General features: G+C 38.9%; 1 long non-coding RNA gene across 1 annotated transcript; it reads left to right on the top strand.

The window, feature by feature from the left end:
• The first annotated feature begins 723 nt into the window (after positions 1-723).
• Positions 724-5,562, top strand: LOC119526019. Its single transcript, XR_005215065.1, has 3 exons — positions 724-850; positions 2,014-2,050; positions 5,381-5,562. It is a non-coding gene; the product is annotated as an uncharacterized LOC119526019 (long non-coding RNA).
• Positions 5,563-5,794: the final 232 nt, after the last annotated feature.

Raw genomic sequence — 5,794 nt, 5'->3', positions numbered from 1 at the left:
ATACCTGAAACTATTAAACTACAACCCAGAACCCATGAATCTCGAAGACAGTTGTATAAAAATGTAGCTTATGAGGGGTGACAAGGGGATTGGGAAAGCCATAAGGACCACACTCCCCTTTGTCTAGTTTATGGATGGATGTGTAGAAAAGTAGGGGAAGGAAACAAACAGACAAAGGTACCCAGTGTTCTTTTTTACTTCAATTGCTCTTTTTCACTCTAATTATTATTCTTGTTATTTTTGTGTGTGTGCTAATGAAGGTGTCAGGGATTGATTTAGGTGATGAATGTACAACTATGTAATGGTACTGTAAACAATCGAAAGTACAATTTGTTTTGTATGACTGCGTGGTATGTGAATATATCTCAATAAAATGATGATTAAAAAAAACGTAAAAAAAAAAAAACATGATGAGCTATTCAGTCATTTTTATCAGTTTTTTTCCTTGCCTTTTTATGTGATTAGAATTACTTGTGTTATGTACTTTCATATACTTCAATTTTGGCAATAATACCCATATTCTGTTACTTTGATCTTTAATTATCTTTAATTTTCAAGGTGACTAAGTCTTGGTAATTTATGATTATATTATATGGTAATAGGTTCTTTCGGTGCCTCTTTGAACTTTAAAAAATTATTAACATTCCAAGATAATTAAATGTAGTCATTTAAGATGTTCTTTATCCTCTCTTTTGTTTTCTTTTTTTTTTTTTGTCCATTAGCATAGGATCTGATGACATGTGCCTTACAAGTGGAAAAAGCATGATTTCTATGGACCTTTGCCACATAATGGGGAGGGTTAAGAAAAATGCTATGATGCAGTACTACACAGCACTAAGTGCTCTATGAGGTGGGTCCAGATAGACATTCTAGCACTGCAAGGAGACAGTTTCAAGAGGCTATATTTTATCAGATGGAATCAGAGTCTTGTGTTCTCATCTGGCAATTGGAAATAAGGCCAGGGCATGACTGCTGTGGGTGTTACATCAATAGGCTCCTCACTGATCCTCTTCCTGTGGGGGATGAGTCTGCAAACAGCCTGTGCTCTCCAATGTGGCTTATGTTTTACAGCTGCCTTCACGGTCATGGGGATTGTCATTAGAAAGTCCCACTGTTTTGCTTGACATGCAATGTAAAAGAATGATTTCCCCCATCAAGGAGAGGGACAATCGATGGCACATTCTGGTTGCATGAGTGAGTTGATAGGAATTGGGTTTTCTTTGGCATTTCTGGTAATACCCCCTGGCAACTTGCCACAACTTCTTCTTAAGCTTCTCTTTGTGCTACTGAGGTACAGTTCAGGGTGGCTCTTGGGAGAGCTTTAAAGGAGGGTTCTCTCCAGTATTTCTTATTATGGGAGGTAAAATGTCAGCTGAACTTGAACCTTGTTGCATCACAAATAGAGGAAATGGCTAGAACTAAATGAACTCTCCAGTATCTTCCCCAGAAGATTAGAGAAAGTGCACTGATCTCCCCTGAGCTCTTGTCCACTGGCACCTGGAAAGTCTTTGCTGCAAAGTACAGTGCTCATCAGCCTCGCTTCCTTATGGTATGGTGTTTCATCCTCAATGGAACAGTCTCAACTAAATAGCTTCAGTGCTCTGTTGTGCCACAACAAAATACATTTACTCTCTTCTAATTGCCTCTAGTGGCAGGTGTCCAGAGAAATCATGTTATTTAAATTTGACACTGTCGGCTTATGCTGATTCTGCTAATGATACCATTTTCTGTCAGTCTGATAGGATTAGGTTAGGATTATGGTAATTGTAAACAATTTACTTGTAGGTCTGAGATTTTGATAAATTACATTCTCCTTTCCTTCCATTTGATAAAGGAGGGGAAGTAGTAGTTCTTAATGCATCAAATTGCCTACCAATAGTATAATTAATATTCACTCTAGTGTAGTCTTCAGGTGTGATCTCGCAGAACTGCTTTGTAACAAACAATCAGAATCTCATTCTTTTAATATTCACTACATTTCTATTGTTGATTTCAAATGTAATTTTTCTTTAGGAGAGGAAGAGCATTCTGAAGAAGTCTCTTTAAGCAGGTAGGATTTTACAGATTTTTAAATTATCTGTTAACCAAGGGGATGCAGAGACAAGAAAGTAACGTTTGTTGAGTATTTTGTTCTGGGATAGACAACATATTATGTGCTTAACATTTGTTATCTCAAATAGTCATCACAACAGCTCTGCCAGGTAGCTGTGCTGTATCTTGTTTTTACTGATTGAAAGACTGGTCCAGAGGGGTTGGTGAACTGACTCAAAATCCCATAGTTAACAAGAAGCTGAACCATGATTTACTGTCAGCCTGACTGCCCCACCTCCCGCCCCCAGTCCCTTCTCTGGTGACTCGGCGTAGATTGGTACTTGTGCATCATGGGGATCATGACCCAGGGTCCAGATAAGATTGGCCCCAAAAGTCATATATAGTTATGTATTAACTCTGATTTAGAGATTTCCTAAGAAACTTGGTTAGTTCTGGAGTTTGACCTAGTATATTTGTCATTTGGAGTGGTAACCAGTACATTGTTTTGATCATGAAGTGTTTTAGGGCAGGTTTCAGTTACCTATAGTCACAGGACTGTGGGTTTTATATAAGCAAGATCTTCTTGAGCAGTCTTCATAGGTAAACTGGTATCTGCTCCCCTAGAGATCAATTACTTTACTGTATGATGGAGAATAGCTACGTATAGACCATTTTGTGTTAATAATATTCGTTCTCTACTTCGGGTTTTACTGACTTTCCAGCCTGGTTTTGCCTTCAGGCTAGTACCCTGGCCTAGTTCTGTGAAGTTTATTCTTTTTCCTAGAGTCTGTTTCTTTCATGAATTTAAAAATAATCTTTTCTTGATTTTTTGACTTTCTTCTCTACATTTCTTGGTGTTTCTTTTGTTCGATTATTTTTTTTTTCCATTTCTGCCAGCTAAGTGGTCCCATTTTCCTATAGACAGAATCATAAGAACATAGAATTTCAGGATATTAAGGAATGATCAAGATTAATTAATCCTAACACCCTCTAGTACTTCAACCTCCATTCATAGTTCTTACCAAGTGGTTGTTCAGATTGAGAACATGAAACACAGAGATTAAAGTGACTTATCTAGATCCTACATACAGTAAGTGGCAGAAATGAGATTTGAACTCAGGTTTCTGAAGTTTGAGCCCAATGCTCTTTCTTCTTTAGCATCCTGTAGGTGAGTGTTTTGGTTTACTAAAGCTGCCAGAAATGCAATATACCAGAAATGGATTGGCTTTTACAGTGGGGGTTTATTAGTTAACAAATTTACAGTTCTAAGGCCATGAAAATGTCCAAATCAAGGCATCAAGAGGTAGTAGATACCTTCTCTGAGGAAAAGGCCGATGACGTCTGGAACACCTCTGTCAGCTGAGAAGGCATGTGGCTGGCATCCCTGGTCCTTTGCTCCCGGGTTGCATTGCTTTCAGCTTCTAATTCCAGTGGCTTTCTCCTTAAGCATCTGTGAGTTCTCACTTAGCTTCTCTGGGACAAGCTCTGGGTTTCATCTCTTAGCTTAGCGTCTTCAAATGTCTGGGTCTGTGTTGGTTCTCTGAGCTCTCTTCAAAATGTCTCTGCCTTTTTTCCTCTCATAGAGGACTCTAGTAAACTAATTAAGACCCACCTTGAATGGGCAGGGTCACTTCTCCATGGAAATAATCTAATCAAAAGGTCCCACTCACAATTGGGTGGTCACATCTCCATGGAAACAACCTAATCAAAAGATCCCACCCATAGTAGGTCTGCCCCCACAAGAGTGGATTAAAAGAACATAGTCTTTTTATGGGGCACATAAAAGATTCATACCAGCACAGTGAGTATGTTAATAATAGAAAGGTGGGCAGTGGGTTTAGTTACCACAGTGGAAGAGGATAAACATGGAGTTAGCAGGGGAGGCAAGTTTGAAGAGGAACAACACTGGGTTAGATAAGAATAAGGGTTTTAGAAAAGAGATATCAGAATATCAGGGTTTATGACACATTTAATAAAAGATAAATTATAGGGATGAAGGACATAGGATCTTGGAAGTTTTCTAGAAAGGCATAGGGGTTCAAGGGGATACTGAACAGGTGGCTGCTTTTTTATTTTTATTTTATTATTTGGAGGAACTAACAAACTTCAAGATTAGTTCTATTGACAAATGTTAAAATAACTTGAGCCTCTGGGAAGAGTCTCTTCACAGCAGATAGGAATGTGGCCTCATCTACCTCCACCCCCATTTACAGAGGGTGGCTCAGACCCCCTTGTGTACAAGGGGACTGGAGGTTGCTGGATTATCCAGGTCTGTGGCCCAGCGTCGTTGTCCCTTAACCGTGACCCTTTGCCCTATTTACTGATGTCTTTCCGTTGTACGTGTAGGGGAAGGGTGGGGTGTGGGTGGTTGTCAGTCAGATCAGTCAGTGAGCTTCACTTGGGTAGTTGGTAATATGTCTGTGTTGGGGGTTAGTTACTCAGACTCCATTGTCTAGAAGTAGAGAGCTCCTTCTCTTGGCCATTTGAGCCCGTCCTTGTTCCAGTCATCCGTCTTCATAGACTGAAGATTTAAATATTGGGACTGCCACTGAGCCCTGCAGAAGGAGGGATAATACAGGAGTGAGAGCCCATAGGAAGGAAGATCCCTAGACAGCACTTAGGGAGAGAGAGGTACAACTACCAGGAGCCTGTTTCACAGCAGTCTCTCTCCTGGGGTATCTCAGTGCCTGTTTGGGTTTTTATGGTCTTGCTAGTTTATGTGGACCTGAATAAGGCAGGAAAAAAATTGGATTTTGTAATGTTTAATGTTTTAATCTCTCTGGAGATAATAGTCCCACTAACAACATATAAATTTGTTCTTTGGCTTTTGTACATTTTGTTTTCAAACATTTCAGGGACTCCCTGTGCTGTTTTAGAGTAAAGGGAGGGAAGGGGAGCAGTACTTTCACCTTCTTGAGAAGGTGCTAAAGAACCAAGACTACATTTTTGACAGAGATTAGTCTTTAAACCAGGAACAGACCATGGAGAAGGGGCAGTGTATCTTTCTACCTTGTTTTTGGTTATCAGTTTTGTTCCACTTCAAGTAACAAAAGTTACGTCAGTTGAGAGTTTCAGTTCAGCACCCAGGACTTTGGTGATGAAAAATATTCTCAGGCTTTGCCAGTAGATTGGCTGGCACATTTTGTTATGGGGACTAAGAGTGAGTCTTCATTGAGTATTTCATAGTTTGGGAGAAGTGGAATCAGAACTAAATAACTTAATGCTTTTCATTAAGCCAAATTTTAATTATGTCAAGAAACATTGTTTAATATATAGATAGCCAGCTTTTCACCAGATTCTTAAAAAAGAAATGAACTTACTCATTTTGTTGTATATTTTTGCTCTAAAGGCTTTCCAACAAACCTGGCATTGATGATTCATGGCCTGCATCAGATGAAGAAGACTTCGATTTTGACACCAAGGTGAAGTGCTCTCGGGTGAAATTAGTTTTCCTGCTCTGAATTTAGTTTTATTTAGTCTTAAAATTTAGTACTGGTCTGCCTATCATTGTTTTATGTTTGTAATGGAGAGTTGGACAAAGAAAAACATTTTATAGAAACATGAGTGTTTGAATTTTATTTTATTTTTTTGCTTTGGTAAAAACTGAAGATTGGGGAGTGGAGGCTGAAAAAACAGATTGGCAGGAAAATACACAGTGACAATAAAATTGTATTGAGAAAAGCTTTCCCACAGTGGAGGAAATATGAAATATGGTTAAGGATAAGGATTCTTACTGTGACTTTTAAGTCATACTAATATTACT

This window comes from Choloepus didactylus, unplaced genomic scaffold (assembly GCF_015220235.1).
Source record: "Choloepus didactylus isolate mChoDid1 unplaced genomic scaffold, mChoDid1.pri zz_scaffold_217_ctg1, whole genome shotgun sequence".
Taxonomy (NCBI): domain Eukaryota; kingdom Metazoa; phylum Chordata; class Mammalia; order Pilosa; family Megalonychidae; genus Choloepus; species Choloepus didactylus.
Note: the sequence above shows the minus strand (reverse complement) of the source record. Positions and strands in the feature narration are given on the sequence as shown.